The sequence below is a fragment of the Pectinophora gossypiella genome, chromosome 17 (assembly GCF_024362695.1).
Source record: "Pectinophora gossypiella chromosome 17, ilPecGoss1.1, whole genome shotgun sequence".
NCBI classification, from domain to species: Eukaryota; Metazoa; Arthropoda; class Insecta; order Lepidoptera; family Gelechiidae; genus Pectinophora; species Pectinophora gossypiella.
Genome location: NC_065420.1, coordinates 3,659,048 through 3,680,815, shown reverse-complemented (window position 1 = coordinate 3,680,815; position 21,768 = coordinate 3,659,048). Strand labels below are relative to the sequence as shown.

General features: G+C 38.9%; 1 protein-coding gene across 3 annotated transcripts in view; it reads right to left on the bottom strand.

Moving 5' to 3' along the window:
- LOC126374417 (hemicentin-2-like) overlaps positions 1-21,768 on the bottom strand; it is a 418,670-nt gene that overhangs the window by 33,184 nt on the left and 363,718 nt on the right. The window lies entirely within an intron of this gene.

Here is a 21,768-nt window from a genome sequence, read left to right as displayed (position 1 = left end):
TCAGATAAGCGGACCTCCTTGAAAACGGGATAACGCTGGAGAGAAGATGATGACGATGATGAAGTAAGGGAAGAAAACAGATCATAAAAGCACGCGAATCCATTTAGTGGTTCTTGAGATTGGCCCGAATATAGGTAGGCCGGATTTCGTACATTCGTATAGGTATATTGAAGATGCTTGGAAAGTCACCTCGGCATTTACCACCTACTTGGGCAAATGCTTGGCTATAATGCACAAAACAACTGGCTTGAAGACTCCTGCAGCCTCTGCACGGCAACCGAATAGCGCGCGGCGCGAATTATATCGAGGGATTCGACCGATAGACGCAGCGAATGTTATCTACGTGTATAGAAATCGTAAGGCTATTGGACATTATCATAGCCCTCGATATAATTGGTTCGTGTACTAGGTTGAAGATAAATTATGAAATTCTGATAGACCGTGAACAATAAATTCTCCCACTTGAGTTTTAATTGTTTAATGGTCCTGGGGATTTTAAATCATCAAACGTTTTCGTAGTACTTATTTAAATTAAAATCTTCTTTTGTATTAAATAAAAGCACAATGTAAGCACAATTGGGTCGTGTACGGTCACGAGCATTAATATGTATACACTTTGGTACCATGTCACATTAACTTTTTTGACAAATTGAACTGTAAGTCTCACTAAATGTCAAATATGTTAGTGCGACAGAGTCCTAAACTGGATACATTATATTGCTCATGACTGTACTAGGTTGAAATTCTGATTACTAAAAAAATACTTTTTGACATTTGTTTGCATTGCGCACTTACCTTTATATGCGCAAATGTCAAATTGCAATATTGTTTTCTTAGATCAATTGCTTCGATGTGGTCTATTTTAACCACCCTGATCTAAAATATTTTCTTTTTTTTATTTCACTTATTTATGAGTATTAATCAAGAAAAACGTAATAATTAGTCCGACATTTTGTCACATTTTTCAATGACGTTAAATAAAAAGTAACTGATTTGACTAGTTTGAAATTAGCCTATTCGCATCGCGCGCGATTTGGTTGACGTGCCGCCAGGGCTGGCGGTGACATCGCTTACGTATAACGATTTGTTTCTGTAAAAACTTTCCTTTCACATACCTATCATTAATAACGACGTCACAACTGGAAAAAAAGACGCGTTGCGTGACTACTCGAAGCTAAAAATAAAACTTAACCGAGCACAGTAATTTAAGTGAACGAAAAAAGTTTTCTTGTTTAAATAAGCTGAATTTAAACTCATTAAACAAATAGTTTGTTTTTCATAGTCCAAAGTAAAGAAGGTTTAAGTATATCCAAAAGATTGTTTGCGCTTTGCTCTATAAAGCTGACGAGATAAGGAACGGCTAAGGAATAGTTCCCTTGAAGTTTGTTTAGGAGCGGAAAGTTATTAAGTGTAAACATAAATTATTCTGAAGCCGCATATTCTAGCGAGATAAACTGTACTCAGTTGGAATTTTGCTCTGAGATGGCCGGTTCGTTCTTGCATTTTACAGCGGCCACTAAAATTATACAATACTTTATTGCACAGAAAAGGAACGTACAATACAGGAATACAAATTAACCAAAAGCATAGAATAATAAGAAACAATACTACGAATAGAACGGAAAGTCTCCGCACCCCTCCAGTGGCTGAGCTAAGTTTACCTCACCCCCCCTCGGTCTGACTTTAGTCTTCAGTCGTATATACGAGGGGAGGTCAAAAAGTTCGCGGAATGGAGGGGTTGGAGGGGGTTGGTTTGCTCGTACAGGTAGCCGCTAGTTGCACACCTCATTAACAGTATATGTACCAAGTTTGAAGCAAATCGGGTCATTAACGCTTGAACTATTGACCAGCAAACAAGTGAATCGGGAAGAACTCAGCGAATATGGAGAAAATTGAACACCGCGCCGTCATTAAGTTCCTCACCAAGCAAGGAAAATCCGCTCAGATGATTTTTCAAGAGCTGTTAGCAGTTTACGCGGACTCTGCCCCTGGTAAAACCATGGTTTACAAGTGGCATAGTCTTTTCAAGCAAGGAAGAGAGTCGATTGAAGAGACCCCCGCTCCGGACGGCCCATTGAGGCCACCACACCGGAAATCATCGAAAAAGTAGAGAAACTTGTATTAGAAGATACCCGCTTGAAGAAGAAGCAGCTTGCAGCAATGGTCGGTGTATCCGAAACAAGTATTTTAAATATCCTACATCAACATCTTGGGATGACTAAGGTCAGCGCAAGATGGGTTCCAAGAATGCTCACGCCACTTCAAAAAAGCGAGCGTGTCGAGTGTTCTCGCCAGTTTTTAGAGCTCTGTGGAGAGAATAAGGAAGAAGTTATGGCCCGGATTGTTACTGGAGATGAAACCTGGGTTCACCACTATGAACCTGAGTCGAAGCAAGAGTCGATGCAGTGGCATAAAAAAGGCATACCTCCTCAAAAGAAGTTTAAGGTGTCACAATCGGCCGGAAAGATCATGGCCACTATTTTTTGGGATACAGAAGGTATTTTGCTGATTGATTATAAAGATCGTGGTGTGATTATAACGGGACATTACTACGCTTCTTTACTGGACAGATTGAAAGAGGCTATCAAGGAAAAAAGAAGAGGAAAGCTGTCAAGAGGTGTGCTCCTTTTGCACGACAACGCACCCGTCCACACGTGCCATGTTGCGACGGCTGCCATTCACCGATGCGGGTTCGAAAAATTAAACCACCCGCCTTACAGTCCAGACTTGGCCCCCAGCGATTATTATTTGTTCCCAAAAATGAAAAAGGAACTGCGTGGACGAAAATTTGGCGATGATGAAGAAGTCAAGTCTGCAATTTCGGCCTATTTTGACAGCAAAGAGAAATCTTTTTTTTATGATGGAATAAACAAATTATTTGATAGATCCGGAAAATGTGTTAAGGTTAAGGGAGAATATATTGAAAAGGAAAAATAGTTTCGTGTTCGCGGAATGAGGGCATTCCGCGAACTTTTTGACCTCCCCTCGTAGATACGATAGCCCATAGGGGCGTCAGACGTCACACAAACAGACGCGCGTGTAAGATAACGTCAATGTGTAGTGTCTGTGTAAAACTAGTTTTTTGTATGGTGGCGGCCTTATTTCAAAATTGTATATCTATGAGTCTAATCATCATCATCATCATGTCGTCCAAACCGTATCCGGCGACGGCGTCTCCCAAATATCTATCCCGGGTCGTTGTTGTGGTGGGCTCTGATGTGGCTGGTGAAACCGACCTTCGACTTGAAGGTCCGGTCACAGATGCACTCAACGACTAAATCACCGCTTGCCTAACCTAAAGATTTTTACAGAAGCAATGGATTTAATAGAAGACATGTCCTGTTTTTTACGGAAGCGACTGCCTGTCTGACCTTCCAGCCCGCGAAGGGAAAACCAGCCCAATACAGGTTAAGTCACATGCCCCCGAAAATGCATTTCTCGGGAATGTGGGTTTCCTCACGATGTTTGTCTTCACCACTGAGCACGTGTTAATCATTTACGATCCAAACATAAATTAAAGAAAATTTGACAATCATTAGTTTAGGCCTGTGCTGGTTTCGAAACTGCGACATCAAAGTGAGAAGCAAGCGTTCTACCAACTGAGCTACCAGGGCTCCACAAGATAACCTAATAATATAGGATAGGCTAAGATATTATTATAAGTATGACAACTTATTTATCGACCATTTCTTCTCACTCATGTTACCTGTCCATAGACATGTCATGATCGTTTCATGAAATGATCAATTCTATGATATGGCCACGATATATACATAAGTATAAACATAATTATAGCAAGCTAATCAGTAGTGCACTACGTTTCTAACGAACACATTAACTCATAATAAACACACACACACACACACACACACAAGTACACACAAACACACACACATTCGTACTATCACTAAAAATTGTAACATAAGTTAAGATTAACTTTCTTTGTATTATTTCTTTATTTTTTTCTTTTTTTTATTATTTAATGTTTCACTCTTACCCTAATCTTACAAATATTCACTTGTTTACTACGGAAGAGCGTTGGCTCCTAACACAGGCTTTTATGCTTAAAAGGAGTCATCAACCCTAACTTAGAATTTACTTTGTAAAGTGAAATAAAATATTTTCATTTTCATGTCAAAATAACAGCTGATGAATTCAAATAAAACGGTTTATTGAAAAAAATACATGTTAATTAACTTTTGTATCTACCCACTTAACAAAAGACGACTGAATAAACCTGTACACACAAGAAACGTGACAAAAGAAAATACAAACGTCAACAAACAAGAATGTTTAAAAAAGAAATATTAAGCATCGTTTTCGGATGTTTAAGTCCAAAATCAGTTTTCCGTGTCATTTGCGAACCAATCAGTTGTTCCAGAGAGTTCCAGAGTTATTGGAAACAAATCCAAACTTCGCCGCTGCTCTCTTTCGCGAAAATATTTTCTGCAAAGAAAGAAAAAAATATATATCTTCGCTCCACAAATGACGAATCCATTGTGCACAATATTTACTTAAGGACTTTTCCTTGCGAGAAAATTGTTCGGAGTTTGTTGTCGATGGGCGAAACGGATTTTTATTACAATTGTTTCTGTTTTCATTTGTGTTTTTGATGTTTTACTTTTGTCCGGCCAAGTAGTTAATGCCATCTGCGGCAAATCTACAATAAGTCACGTCAAAAGAAAAATATATTTTACTGGTTTTTAAGAGGTTGTAGATCTAAATATAACTTAATATAACTTTAAAACCAATCTTGGATTTTTTAGCGTTGTACCTAGAATGTGTCGTGAACATAATAACTATAAGGAATCCAAAGTCGATTTGCTATCCTGTTCCTTACCTAAATTTAAAAAAATATTAAATAATTTTGTGAATGTTCGTTTGGCCGAGTAATCTTTAACCATTTAAGTTTATTCAGTGTTGTTTTATTCTTTTTAAGATTTATTTCTCTATTGTTTTTTATTTTATGTAGATTGTTGTCCTTTGTAGCGTTAATAAAGTAGCATGTTGTGTTTGCCTATAATTGGACAAGCACTAGTCCAGTATTTGTATATAGGTTAAGTTACGTGTAAAAGTGTTTTTGTCTGTTGGCAAACCTAATAAATAAATAAATAACTTCTGAAACGTCACTACCTACCATTATAAGTATCATACCGTACGCTTGAAATCCCTAACCGGGTAACCTAAGAGCCACAAATCAACATAATAGACGAGTACGGGAAGAAATTGTGCCCAGTTAAGGCTCGCACCTTATTACATGGAACTTAAACATAACCGATGAGGAGTGGGTGTATATACTATAAGTTTTTTGTTAAAAGTTTAGTGATTATTTAGAAGATATAAATGTTAGGGATTAATTGTCTGGGATGGGATTAACAATATTTTATTTTCTTTAAAGAACGTCTAGGGCGCTGTGCCGAGGTTTTTCTTACAGCTTTTTTCCCCGGCTATATGTATGTATTGCCAGTTGTTTAACGGCAGAATACTTACAAACAACGTATTGGCTTTTAAATTTGTAATTGCATACTATAAATGCTGGGCTGAAATTGTGTCAAATGAAAAAGTGCTGGAAAGAGTTGAAGAAAAGAGAACCATATTGAAGACTATAGAGAACCGGAGAGGAAATTATGATAGGCCACCTGATAAGACACGATTCGTTTGTAACAAACATCATAGAAGGAAAATATTAAGGGAAGAGAGGAAGGGGTAGACCTAGGAGAACATTTATAGGAGAAGGTGCAGGTCGTGTCGTATCAGGAGGTGAAGTTTTTGGCGGGAAGAAGAGAGGAATGGCGATTACTCCACCGACAAGAGCGCAGCTTTTAAATAAAGAAAGAGAAATAAATACATTTTCAACAAAAACTCCTCGTTAAAATTAACTGCTTAAAGTTGTAGAAACAACACACATTAAAGCTTCAATAAATTGCAACTTCAATTTTTTCGAAAGTCCAACGCGATGTTGCAGTTAAAATAACTTTTAACTAGGTTCGAAACTAACAATGAAAACGGACCACTCCGCTTCGGTCCGCTCCCTAACTTGTAATAAAATTTCATCACGAAATTATATATAAAAAATTCACATTGAAATTTGACTACCTGTTTGTGTTTAACGTTCGAACGAATAAATAAATTATATAAGCAAAGTTGCCTCTCAGAGGCAGGTATGAGTAGGTACATTATATTCATTAGTTTTTCGCGTCTGAATTTTTTAATCTGCAGAGATAACATGCTCACGACTATAAGTAATTCCCAATGAGGTACTTTCCAGGCTATGTTCCGCAAAAATAATTAGATGGCGTTGTCGAGATTTAACATGAGAAAAAGGTAATATTTTCTCATTGCTCGGGTACGTAACTATTCCAAAATACAATGTAATGGCTGAAGCATACTTATATAAAAAAAAGGTTGCTTAATATTTGGATCACATTATGTATAATTATATTGCTACCTACTTATATGAGGAGCTCGGTGGCGCAGCGGTAAACGCGCTCGGTCTGCGATTGTTTAAGTAAAGCAACTTTCGCAAAGGCCGGTCATGGGTGACCACAAAAAAAGAGTTTTTCATCTCGAGCTCCTCCGTGCTTCGGAAGGCACGTTAAGCAGTTGGTCCCGGCTGCATTAGCAGTCGTTAATAACCATCAATCCGCACTGGGCCCGCGTGATGGTTTAAGGCCCGATCTCCCTATCCATCCATAGGGAAGGCCCGTGCCACAGCAGTGGGGACGTTAATGGGCTTATGATGATGATCTACTTATATTGCTTCTCTTTATTTTGATCAGAATAATAATGGGTGGAAGAGCCACAATTATGTGGCTGGGTGTAAAAAAGGGTCATCATTTATACACCAAAAATAATGATGAAATATGCATGCATATGTCTGTTATCCTTGAAATTAGAAAGTTAAACGAAGGAAAATCTTTACAGCGCCATCTACATATTTTTTTGAGAAACGTAGCATGGAAAGTCTCACATTGGGCTGGTCAAAGGTACATCGTATGGTAAGCTGAGTTTATAGACCCTTAGACCAACGTAATAGGTGGAGAGCCGTATCGCCTTTAATACATACATACATACATAAACTCACGCCCGTAATCCCTAATGGGGTAGGCAGAGCCACAAGTAATCAAAGACAACTTGCAGCCACTGTTGATACGAAGTCCTAAGATGGATATGATGAACCTTATGGTGATAAGGGATCAGCCTATCGCCCATAACATTAGTCCATCATGTTAGAGAACGCAATCCCTCTGTCGGTTTTTACGACATGCCCGGGAAGACAAGCAGCTGAACGTGTTCTATGTTTTTTATTTGCTCCCAGAACAGCATAGAAGCCTTTAATGATTAATTTTATTCTTTATTATGAACCGTATCAGCAAGTAACAAATGTGTGGTGGCACTATTGTGCCACCAGCGAATTACCTCAGCGAATTACCTATTGGTAATTACACAAGAGATCTACCAGGGGGGGGGGGGGGGGCTTTCAAAAGGTCACACGGAAGCGATACATCTAAGAAAGCAAAATTGCTATTTGTCATTTTTATTGTCATTGCGCACTTACTTTTTAATGCGAATGTCAAATTGCAATATTGCTTTTTAGACGAATAGGCTAGTTTCCAACTATTCAAATCAGTTACTTTTTACTAAACGTCAAAACACGAAATGACTATTGAATTTGTATGAAAAAGCACACTGTGACGTCATAGAAAATGTGACAAAATGTCGGACTTATAATAACGTTTTTCTTGATTAAAATCCATAAATAAGGAATGTTTTTCACTAGTTTTAGATCTGTCTTTATTTAGCAATCAGATGTTTTTAAATTATCTTGAACGTGGGGCACGACCCAATTGTTTCAATGTGGCCTTTTAAACCCCCTTTGTTAACTCCGATCGGTTGTAGGTAGTATCCAAGTTGTACTCGAAAACTAAGAACTAAAATCTTCGAAAAACAAAGTTGGCAACTTGGCTAACTCCTATTGTATAAAACCATTGGAAAAGTATTTTACATTTGCTAAAGGTTTTGCACGAGCCTTTTGTGTTTAAGTCAGTTAATTAATTCAACCATCTGAAAGTTATCAAGAGTAATAATTAATAAAGTATTAACCTTTTACAAGAATAGGCTTAATTAGGTATCTGCCCCTCTTTCAGCGACTTTTTGTTTGTTCGGCCAATCGGAGGCAAGTCTACAAGACACGTTAAAAATGATAATATAGCAGCCCTAGCACACTATCATAGAATAAGGAATAATACTACGCATAGAACGGCAACTCTCCGCTGCTCACCAGCGTCTGAGCTAGGTTTACCTCACCCGCCCTCGAACATAGTTTAGACTTGTATGGATGGCGACGTCACACACACAGATGCGCGTGTACGATAACGTCAATGTGTGATGTCTGTGTAAAACGAGGTTGTTTGTATGAAGTGTCCGGGGTGTGACACTATGTAAGCGCGATACGACGCGATATAAAATAAGGTCCTTGGTACACGCGACCGGGACATCGGCGATTTTTTCAAGATGTCGCACTCCAAAGGAAATATCTTCTTATTTTATATTAAAGAAAAGCCAATAAAAAGAAATAAAACATCTATTTTCATAATAAATGAGAAAATTGATAATTTTTAACACACTTTCCCGAGAAATTTTCGTAGTTTTGTAACCTAACCTGTATTGGGCTGGTTTTCCCTTTGCGGGTCGGAAGGACAGACCCTGTGGAAAACGGGATAATGCTAGGGAGATGATGATGATGACACGACGATGAAATTTATTGAAAGAAATCGAGGTTAGTCAACTGAGGGGTGTACGGAGCATTCTCCACCACGCTACTCCACTGAGGAGTGGGTTGGTGGAAGAGTCGTTAATGTAAAATGCATTTTAGTTCTTAGCTGGTATTCCACCTCACAACCCACACGTTAAGAAAAAGTACTTAGCTACTTTCAACCTTCTCATGAAAACTTAATGGAAAAGTCATCTAACCTAACATATCCCACGTAGGCGCGAAAAAAATCTAAATTCCCTAACTCACAACTAACCTCTGACGTCATTTCCTCGGGGAAAGAGGAAGACAGTTTGATGTCAGTTGGATAGTGAAATCAATTTCCATGGTAATACGGTTCACTTGCCGTCATTACCGTGGCCTTGAATAGGGAAACTGTGAGAAGGGCCTGTAAGGTCACAGGCAAAATCATGTTCGATATTTTTTGGCGTGACTTGTAGATTTTCCGCATATGGTATTAACTACTTGGCCGTTCTGCTAGATATCATACTTAACTAAATGTTACCATACAAATTCTTCGTTTTGACTCTTTTAGCCTTATCCCAGACCTACAAGGTATATCGTAAAATCCTTGCACAGGTATACAGGGTGAAGACATCGACGGTTGCAGAGGCGGAGATGGGCGCCATCGGTACGGCAATGCAAGACGGAAGGGGCAAGTCACAGGGACTGTAATTTGGAACCTGGCAGAGGGCAGCAGAAACTGTCAGTTCTATTCAGAGGCGGAGGACAGGAGTCCTAGTACGGTTTTGAAATAGACTACTTTGGGCGCCATTTCACTCGCGTCAGACATTAACTGCTTGGCCGGACAAATGGGAAGCGCTGAGGGCTCTTACCCGGTACAAAGGCTAGCCTTTAGGCAACTTAGGCAAAATGTGGAGTGCTCAAGACAGTTGAAAACAACACTCGGAACTTTCATAAGTAATACGAGTCCTTAGCACCACTTGACGTCAAAGTTTGACGTTTTCCGTGTTACGTCAAAAACATGTGGACGATGTAAAACAAAACTTTACTGAAGAGTCCATTGCAGAGATGCCGAAATTGAACACGGACTTTAGAACGCTGTCATAGCAACACGAAGTCTTAAGCAAGAGTAATCGAATGCAGCTGTTTACCACTAGGTTGATATAAATAAAGTGCTTAACCTACTTATTCAATTTGACAAGGTTCTAACAATTACAGCCAATGTAATACCACCATGTTTCCTGTAAATATAGATTGATGGATTGACCTTTTCCCATCTCGTGGTCACCATTCAGTGACGGCTTTTGTCCACCGACCATCCTCGCGTCTAGCCAAGTGTCCAGTCCATTTCCACTTAATCGCTCAATAGTAATTGAGCCGCCAAAGGCCCCTGACATGGCTCATGTAACGACTACTTACTTACATCAGTAAGTAGTAACCGGGACCAACCGGCTTACTTTCGGACAATCAGGTAATTATTATGAACCGTCAAGACAGGCGATCAGACTGTTATTATTATGTTTGTTAAAAAGGATAGACTCCCGCTGTCGTTTATAACGATACGTCCGGGAAAATAAGCAGCATCATACGATTGTTATTCGCTCTTTCTCCACCATAGAAGCAAATAGACATCGTACAACATTTATGTTGTATTAACCAACATAAGTACTTGTATATCAATATATTTCCATTTCCGAAATACTTTCGACTCTCGCGACACATTAACCCCACGCCATAAAGTTAAATCTGCCATTAAATAGGGGTATAAAGTAGAAAATCATTGAAATAAATTAAAGGGTTTCGGCCGCTGTGGGTTCCGCTAAGCACGATATTTATTGGACGCAATAGTCTATGATTTCTGACTAGTGATGTAACCCGACTCAATTGACCGATATTTTATTGAGGCAAGTTAAAGGTATGCTCGATGGGTCCGAGGGTCGGGGCCTGGTGATCTGTAACACAGGCGGGACTATCACAGATAGTGTACCCGTGATACATACAGTCATGAGCAATATAATGTACCCACTTTAGGACTCTGTCGCACTAACATATTTGACATTTAGTGAGACTTACAGTTCAATTTGTCAAAAAAGTTAATATGAAATGGTACCAAAGTGTGTACATATTAATGCTCGTGACCGTACATAAAGGGTGTTAGTGACATCATAACGATGGGGATTGTTCAGGGGGGATGATTCAGCCCATGATTCTGAGTCAATGAGGCAAGAATTATGAATTTTGCGACGGAAAATTCCACTACTCAGAATCATGGACTGAACCATCCCTCAAAGTTTTCGTTACCATGTCACTAACACCCTGTATATTATGTTAATTTTGTTTTAAGCTTGTCAAGGAAAACGAAACATCATTTTTATTTATTTATTTTAATGTGTTCAAGGTGAATTAAAAAGTAGGAATCTTTGCAGAGAAGTTCAAAACATACCTTTTCTGAAATATCCGCTGTAAGTATATCCGTTTCTTTTAGCTTTAACAGACTTTACTTGTACTTTGTGGCTGGACAAGTATTGAAGGCATTGGATCAGTGATAAAATACATATATTCAAAGGCCAAGTAGATCGAAAAGAATAAACGCTAGAGCAAAAAAGGGCGGTGAATCATCAATCCTGCCAGCGAGGTCGGCATTGAACTATGTCATGGAAGCTTCATGCCCTTTGCTGAAAGCTGATAACAAAAGAAGAACTCAATACAATAGTATGCTTAATGTATAAAAATAGGTACTCACCTAAAATATACTTGTAAAGTCTCTCAAAGCCATCTAAAAATAGACGTTCTATTATTTCAGTCTTCTGAAAATATCAATGTTATAAACCAGCAAAATTGAAACGAGTTTGGTCAGCATTAATAATTCATAGGGGATTATTTTTGTTTGGTCGAATTAAGATAAAGGTTTCCCTGATGTTTGCTAAAAGTTTCCGATACGGTTTTGCGAATAAAAGGCATTATTTATTATTATCCCGTTTTTCACAGGGTCCGCCTACCTAACCTGGAGATTTTGACAGGTACCCGGTTTAAAAAGGTAAGTATTAGAAAATTAATTAAATATAAGAATAAGAATAAGAAGAATAAAATAAGTTAATAATAATATAATATTTACATTAAGTCCTTTGAAATGTCAAATGTAATCTGATATTTTAGCATCTTCTGTCATGTGGGTTGTGAGGTGAATTACCGACCTCACCAACCCTGGCGACAGGGTTATTATTGAGCCACCAAAGACCCCTGACATGGCTCATGTAACTACTAAACTTAAGTACGTACATTAGTAAATAGTAACCGGAACCGACGGCTTAAGGTGCCTTCCGAAGAAAGGATCATCTTGCTTTCGGACAATCAGATGATCGATCAGCCTGCAATGTCCTAACCAAACCAGGGCCTCACAAATAGATTTTTGTGATATGACCCTACCGGGATTCGAACCCAGGTCTTGTAAATCGTGGGCCCAACGCTCAATCACTAGACCACAGAGACCGTTACATTTTACCATGAAACCTTCCTTCGAATACCATACCTAAATAATGTTTTTTTTTTACGTTTTAATAATAATATAATTTAACAAGATAACTATCTGAGTTCCTTCAGATTAACTAGAGTAAATTAATATAATATAATTAGGGAATAATTAGTACCTATTGGGTCAAAAATATTATTTACATTCGCGTTTCACTTTCAAATATCAAATATCAAAATATTTATTTCGGAAACTAGTCCAACTCTGAGCGTTTACTGAATTTTTCACTTGACTCATTAATTGAATCACTCAAACGCGTCATTCCCATCACTAAGTTTAGCTGGGGTCTACGGTAAATCACACGGTTTCATAGCTCGTGAAACATGTAGAATTGTTGCGAAATTATGTAGATGAACATCTGCCACGTCAGCGAACTAAATAGGGGTGTAATACATTAAAGTTCAGGGGGTTAAAATGGCCACACTGAAACAATTCATCTAAGAAAGCAATATTGCTGACTTTTTGGCGGGAACGGGAACGGAACAGTTGCTTTCTTCATTGAATAATCTAAATAATTAATAAAAAATAAAATAATTTTGCAAATACATTTTTAATTAAGTTGGGTGCATGTAATATTTTGATAGCTACCAACATAAGATGTAGGTAAATATAAAGTATTAATAAAATATCTAAATAATGATCGCATTAAGTTAGTCGGAAAACATTTGCGATAGTGTTATTATATCGGAATATTTAATAAACAAAGTGTATCTATCTACCTCTATTTTCACTTTATAACTCGAAAATTTATGCGGACTTTTGAGTTAATTCGTTTGGGGTTCGGAGTAAGAGTCTGCTCCAAGGGTGGGGGTTTAGGTTTCATCATTCATCGTCATCATCTTTCATCATTTCGTTAAGTATGGGCATAGTTCCCTTTGCCTTGCCCTTCGGGGAAAACTAAAACACAAAGCAATATTGCTATTTGACATTTGTTTGCATTGCGCACTTACTTTTATATGTAAATGTAAATGTCAAATTGGAATATTGCTCTCTTAGATGAATTGCTTCGATGTGGCCATTTCAACTTCCCTAGGTGTTTGTTAAGTATTGGGGCTTTGTTCTTAAATACTCATTAAATACAATAGGCTAGTTTCCAACTAGTTAAATCAGTTACTTTTTACTAAACGTCAAAACACGAAATTACTATAGAATTGGTATGAAAAAGCAACCTCAAAAAGTCATAGAAAAAGTAACAGTGTCGCACTTATTACATTTTTCTTTATTAAAATTCATAAATAAGTTAAATAGAAAACGTTTTTAGTCACCTCGAGATCTGTTTTTATTAAGTTCTCAGATTTGGGGTAGTCAGAATTTTTCGCATGATGCACACACCCACACTTCACTTTTAAGATTTAAGATTAGGCAACATTTTTAAGTACTATGATAGCACCACTTTGAACTTTCTTGACTTTACAGGGCTATTACTTAATTAAAGTTGTAACGGTCTATTAAAGTAAACTGAAGAATTCGCGACAATATCAACAGCAGTGTTTCTTCGTCGGAATCCATTTTCACACTGATTGTACGCGACAGGAGCTGCGGCTACGCGACGTCAGCGCCTCGCACGTTCGGCGTTCGGCAGCCGGCTAGCGCAGGCGTCGCGTCGACGTTGCGCGGACGCTGGCACGATGATGACGCTTGAAATACGCTAGTATGGGGATCTCTTAGTACTTAGTCCTGAATTGCCTAAGCGATGTAATATGAACCATTGCATAAATACCAGTATTTTTTACCCACATAAAAATGCTAGTTAATCTACCTTACGCCACCTTATTGTAGATTGGCCGTATATGACTTAAACTAATCCTTGGCCTGAAATACAGGGTGTTAGTGACATCGTAACGAATACTAAGGGGGATGATTCAGACCATGATTCTGAGTTAATATCAAGTGGGATTTGCCGTCGCAAAATTCATGAAAATTGTGTTGTAAATTATTTTTTGTCTTTTTTTATTATTTTAATTCTATACTTTTGCGGTGGAAATCATGAGCAGAATAAACCCTTTCAATATTCGTTACAATGTGACTAAAACCTCGAAAAAAAAATAGAGATAGCCATACAAGTAGGTATGGGTGTTAGTGATACCGTAACGATTACTGAGGGGGATGATTCAGACTATGATTCTGAGTTGATACATACATACATAAACTCACGCCCGTAATCCCTAATGGGGTGGGCAGAGCCACAAGTAATCAAAGACAACTTGCAGCCACTGTTGATACGATGTCGTAAGCTGGATATGATGAACCTTATGGTGATAAGGGATCAGCCTATCGCCCATAACATTAGTCCATCATGTTAGATGACACAATCCCTCTGTCGGTTTTTACGACATGCCCGGGAAGACAAGCAGCTGAACGTTTTCTACGTTTTTTATTTGCTCCCAGAACAGCATAGAAGCACCCAGAACAGCATAGAAGCAATCAAATATATCTGAGTTGATATCAAGAGGAATTTCCTGTCGGAAAATTCATATTTTTTTTTGTGTTTTTTCTAATTATTTTCAGTTCCATACTATTGCGACGGAAAATTCCACTTGATATTAACTCAGAATCATGGTCTGAATCACCCCTCAAAGTTCTCGTTACGGTATCACTAACACCCATACCTACTTGTATGGCTATCTCTATTTTTTTTCGGGGTTTTAGTCACATTGTAACGAATATTGAGAGGACTAACACCCTATATATCTAGCTATTGCAAACCACGGTCCTTGTCCTATAAAACTTGATAAGTGAGCATAAACTTTCAATCACTTGAAGGAAGACCTACGGGGTAATAATAAGTGTTCGGTTTCGGACCTTTGACGAAGTTTTCCTTTGACCTAAATAGTTTTTGTAGTGGCCGAATAGCCGAAGGTCGCATACTGGGCATCAGTGGATCGCAGAGCGGATGAGTTAGTGGGTAGTGGAGTTGCAGCCAAAGGCGGAGCGGTAGCGATTAAGAAAACCACATGTGTTAGAGTTGTTCAACACAGTTGGCTCGACTATTATAGACGGCAATACGGCTCACTACCTATCACGTTGGTCTAATAGAAAGCTCGGTGATGTGTGGGTACTTTGTTCATCTTGCGATGGATGTACCTCTGTCCACTCCATTGGGATATAGTCGTGATCATCATCATCATCAGCCGTACGACGCCCGCTGCTGGGCAAGTCGTGATCAAATCAAATATACTTTATTGCAGACAACATACAAAACAAAACACAAATGGGCGATAGATACAGCACAAACTGGCGGCTTTATTCTGGTGATCTGATGTTACGCGTCTGAGTTACCAGCAAACCCTTCAGAACTCCGATATCGACCCGACTGCTACAGTCGTTTCCGGCTGCTATTTACTTAAGTAAGTATGCAGTCGTTACATAAGCCATGTCAGGGGCCTTCGGCGATTCAATAGTAACCCTGACACCAGGGTTGATGATATCAGTCATTGCCTTACAACCCATACGAGAGAAGAATGCTGCAGGCCCGTTTTGGGTCACTTCACCCAAACGTAATGTAACAAATCATTATTATAATCATAATCAGAAGCCAGGTACAATATTAAAGACGAAAGACCTGAGGGTACCAGTTAGACACTTCAGGGGATATTTTAACACTGTCACTGTCGATTGTCACAATTGTTTGCAATTCGGCTTACCCCCCCTCAGTCAGCTTTTTCTGAGAGTATTCATTCATCATTGGCCTTATACGTCTGTTTCAGGCGATTTTTGACGTCATTGCCTCGAATAAATGCACTTTCTTTCATGGCTGTGCATGAGAGAGAAGAGAGGATTATCATAACAATAATAAATTGTTTACCTCTCGTATGGGTTCTGAGTCCACTACCCTTTATTATCAATCCTGGAGTCAGCGTTACTATTGAGTCGCCGAGGGCCCTTGTCATGGCTCATCTAACGACTCTCGTTTGCGATCAAGCGAATCCCATCTGAGATAAATATACAATGAGTTATGTTAAAAAATGCCCCGCTATCCGCTGTCATTGCGTACGCGCCCTTACAAAAACATTTCTCAACATAGTTTAGTCCCCGGCATTCTGTGATGAGTCCGCTGAATTGTTTTAACTAAACTTCATACGTGGAATTCGTTGAAGACAGAAGGTAACGAAGTTTGAGTCTGAAGTTGAAAAGAGAAGTTAAATTGGATTCGTCATCACGCGGCCCTCCCTTTTATTTATGACGTGATGTCGTAACTGACTTTACAACGTATCTGCAATTTTTTGCTAAAGTATTTTGTGTCTTATTGACAATATCAAAAGGTGCAAATCAGATTCGTTAAAAATGACAGATACGACGATGTGACCCACTAACTACTTGAAAATCGAACGAACACGAAAAGTTTGTATAAGATTTTCAAATCGGTTCCAATTCATCACAGGTGTGGCTTTTTGGCGGGAACGGGACAGTTGATTTCTTCATTGAATAATCTAAATAATTAATACGAAGTGGTGTTTTGTGGTTAATGATCGCATTAAGTTAGCCGGAAAACATTCGCGATAGTGTTATTATATCGGAATATTCAATAAACAAAGTGTATCTACCTATTTTCGCTTCGTGCCAACAAGCCGCTTCATAACTCGAAAGTTTATGCGGACTTTTGAGTTAATTCGTTTGGGGTTCAGAGTAGGAGTCTGCTCCGAGGGTGCGGGCTTAGGTTTCATCATCATCACCTGTCATCGTTTCATTAATCATCAAGAAAAAAATACGTTAGACATGGCTGTATGGGCATAGTTCCCTTTGCCTTACCATTCGGGGAAAACCAAAACTTTGAATTCAAATTCATATTTGGAACATAAATGGTTATCATGCGCTCAGTGGTGTTGTAGCTACGTAGGTTTATTAGCGGCAATAATGTGCCACATCCACTAGTGACGTCACCCGCTTTGATCGCTCGACCGTGCCCGAAGGAACTACACAGCCTTTTATAAATACAGAAAACTAATATGGCTAGTGGCCTGAATAATGAGCATATAGACACATGGATATCCTATAAAATCTGCATGGCGGTATTTGCGGTTGACAATAGTCGACTACTACTAAATATGAAACACTTCTAAACTACTAAACTAACTACTTCACTACTAAAGTTACTATTGAGCCGCCAAAGGACCCTGACAAGGCTAATTTAACGACTACGTACTTACCTACATCAGTAAGTAGTAACCGGGACCAACAGCGTAACGTGCCTTCCGAAGCACGGATCATCTTACTTTCGGACAATCAAGTGATCAGCCTGTAATGTCCTAACCAAACTAGGGATCACAAAGTGATTTTTGTGATATGTCCCCATCGGGATTCGAACCCGGGACCTCCGGATCGTTAGCCCAACGCTCAACCACTGGACCACGGAGGCCGTACTTACCCCGGTAGGAATTAGGTGTGAGTTTAGGTATATATGTATGAATGTATGTATGTATGTAAGTATGTATGTAAGTATGTATGTAAGTATGTATGTAAGTATGTATGTAAGTATGTATGTAAGTATGTATGTAAGTATGTATGTAAGTATGTATGTAAGTATGTATGTAAGTATGTATGAATGTATGTATATGCATGTTACTATGACTAGCATGTTTGCAGCATGAGAAAACTAAAGTCCACGCAGACGGCGTCGCAGTCGCAAAGCTAGTTCATTGACATAATTTAATCGGCAAAACTTAAAAACTGCTCATTACAGAGATAAAACTGGCATTGCTAAAACATTTTAATTTCGCATTAAGGTATAAAAAAAACATAACTTTCACAGGATAAAGTCAAAACTTGATAAAATTAATTATTCAATTAACAAAAAATCAACAGTTACGATTTCATTTGTTTCGTATTTTACAACTTCAACTTTTTCTATTTATGGCTGCATTGTTCTGAAAAAATTTTCTGCCAACATGACAATAATTTACGACGTCATAATTATTTGTTTTCGATAAGACAACGCGCAACGGACTAAGTGGAGAGATGTGCTTTTAATAACCAATAGAATGCTGTTATTAACACGTCATGTGTTATTAGAACTTGCTCTTTAAATGTATATGTATACATTTACTTAAAAAAAAAGCAAACTCGTATGCTAGTTTCCAACTCTCAAATCAGTTACTTTTTACTAAACGTCAAAAACGGAACTATGGAATATGTATGAAAAAGCAAACTGTGATGTCATAGAAAAATCTGACAAAATGGCGGACTTATTATTACGTTTTTCTTGATAAAAATTTATAAATAAGTTAAATAGAAAAAAAAAAGTTTTTCGTTAGTTTCAGATCTGTCTTTATTTAGTAATTAGAATTTCATAATTTATCTTGAACCTAGTACGCGACCCAATTGTGCTAATTACTAGCAACGCTTTGACACTCATAGTAATAAGTTTTTTTTGTTTTTTTTTTGACGTGACTTATTGTAGATTTGCTGCAGATGGCATTAACTACTTGGCCGGACAAATGGGGAGCGCTGCAGGATCTTATCCGGTACAACGTTTCATACTACTAAGTATCAATTGCTCAATAATAACATCCTTTTGTACTACACGCATATAACGCTCTCATGCACGCACGCGCTGCTAGCATGCATTGGTGGAGTTTGGACCAACAGAAAAATGCGTGTTGCCCGCAGACAGTCCGTACTACGTCTAGATCATTAACCAGCTCATTAACGTCCCTACTGCTGGGGCACGGGCCTTCCCTGTGGATGGTTAGGGTGATAGGGCCTTAAACCACCACGCGGGCCCAGTGCGGATTGGTGGTTATGAACGACTGCTGATGCCGCCGGGACCAAGGCTTAACGTGCCTTCCGAAGCACGGAGGAGCGCGAGATGAAAACTTCTTTTTTGTGGTCACCCATCCTATGACCGGCCTTTGCGAAAGTTGCTTAAGTTCAACAATCGCAGACCGAGCGCGTTTACCGCTGCGCCACCGAGCTCCTCAACGTCTACGATAAGTAGCATTATTCTGAAACCACCCTTAATTTTACCAGGAATGTAAATTCCTGAATGTAAGGCTGTATACCTCTACTCTATCTAAGGATACATTGAACGTTCACAGACGCTTGAAAAACCTCTCGAGTCTTTGTAACGTTAAGCCTTCTTTATTAAGCGTTCGTGTGCAGACGTATTCAGACGAAGCAGAATATGTTTTTCTCTAGCAATTACAATTTAGTACCTTCCAGAATACAATCGCTTGAGTTAGCATTTATTTTAAGTAATTTTAAGTCTTTCAATCAATCAAGTTGCGTGAAATAAACTGAGGAAAGTTTTTTTTAATAGCAAAAAAAAAATAAGCTCGCGACTATATCCCAAAGTTCTGTGGGAGATTTTTTTTTGACTTGCTTCAGGTGGCATTAACTATTCGGCCGGACAAATGGGGAGCGCTGAGGGCTCTCACCCGGTACAAAATTTAAGACAACGGGCCCGAGGGTGCCCAGTTTGGCGCGAACCTCGGTTCAGGGCGTGGTCTGAGAGGAAGAATCATCATCATCATTATCATCAGCCGTATGACGCCCACTGCTGGGCATAGGCCTCCCCCAAGGATCTCCACGACGATCGGTCCTGCGCTGCCCGCATCCAGCGGCTTCCCGCGACCTTCACCAGATCGTAGGTCCACCTTGTAGTGGGCCTACCCACTGAGCGTCGTCTGACACGTGGTCGCCACTCGAGAGGAAGAATATTTGAAAGAATTAATCGAACCTTGTGGGTCGATGGCGATAAGCGCTGAATCGGGGTTCTGAAGTGTTTGGTGTTGCGAGCTGATTGGCTGCCTCTATGGCTAGAGTAATCGGGTCGTAGGGATCGTATATTACGTCAGTCAGAGGTACATCCATCGCAAGACGAACCGTTGTTAGTCAACGTGATAGGAGGCGAGCCGTGTCGCCGTCTATAATGGTCGAGCCAACTGTGTTCGTGAATAGCAAAGGTTTTGATATAATCTGCCGCGTTCTGTATTTGTCGAGGATTACAATTTTCAATATTTTGTGCACGATAATTTTTTGCATCTTTGCAAGACTTGTAGCGAGTAAAAGAATGCAATAAAATACATAAACTTAGTGTTAAGATAATGTATTTCTATTATAATAAGCTTTAACATTTATCTACTTATGTGAGGATTTTCATACGAAGCTACGTTAGCACCTACTATTATGTACTCTGTGACCAAGAGTGGCTACAGGTTGTCTGGTTACTTGCCGCCCATTTTGCCCACTTCGATAATTACAGGCATGACTTACACCCGTATTCCAAGATGTGAACTCGAAACTTTCTCGTCTCTTTGACATTTGCGTCTTCGACTTGGGGATTTTCCTCACTGGAATCGAGCATATCATACTACCAACATAACAATACGAAAATAATGACGTCATGCAATGCAATAGTATTCTCGAGTTAAGATTGAGATAGATAGATAGATAAAATACTTTATTGAGCACAATGGACACAAAATACAGAGATAAGGACAACATATACAAACGTTGACCACGAAACGTTGAACGTTGTTGTGTTGAGACGTCGGAGAAGGGAGAATCAAGTGAACGTCCAGAATACGGGTGTTAGGCTGGTATTAATAAACTAATCTCAACTGAGACTGCCCTCAAGATTATGCTCAAGTCCCTGTTTTTATATTAGAACTGTCACATTGACATGATCCTGACGGCAGTCTCGAAGCTGAGATTAGTTTATTAATACCACACTCAGAATGCCGATTTTGAGCTGAATTTAATATCTTCCTTAAGACACACAATAACGGGTTCTTACCGCGTTCATACACAAGCGGCAAAGAAAGAGGGTAGACAGATATGTCTGCCCGTAGAAAATTATGGATCTACCTACTCCACTCCAATCTCATCAGTCATCCCGTGATCATGGCACTTGCAACAGTGTCGAAATATCGGGAGTCTCATATCCCTATTTTGAACGCGGTAAGAACCCGTTATTATGCGTTTTAATTATGATAATAACTGCGAAAACTTAAAACAATGTATCTTCCTTAAGGTCGCAACTGAGAATGGAATCGGGGAATATGCGAGTTAACATCTCAGAATACGGGTGTTAGTATCTGTCTGAAAAACGTATCCTTAATCCGTCTCTGTTAGAACGTGTCTTTGACAATTCTGTGTGTCCCTTTTACTTGAGAACGTTTTCTCCGCTGATTTTAAGGATAATATTAATTCTGGCCACGTTTGGGTTGAGCGGGGTCCTTAAAGACTCCCTGCCAACTAACATTACTCTGCCAAGTACATTTGTCGTTGAAGCATAACACGGTTGTATGGTGTCTAAGATCTAAAAAAAATATTCTTGAAAATATAGATAAACTCAGTTTTAACAATGTTTTGTAAATTCAAAATGCCAAAATCCAAAATGCCAAAAATGCCAACTCTAAAGTTTGCTGGTTTGAATCTTATAGCAGTAGTAGTACTTACTTAGATCTCGTAAGTATAATTAATAAGGATGAAGAAAAACCTGCATGTATTCTCCATATGAAAAAGCTTTTGTTCACTAGTTGGACGTTTGTAATAATAAACA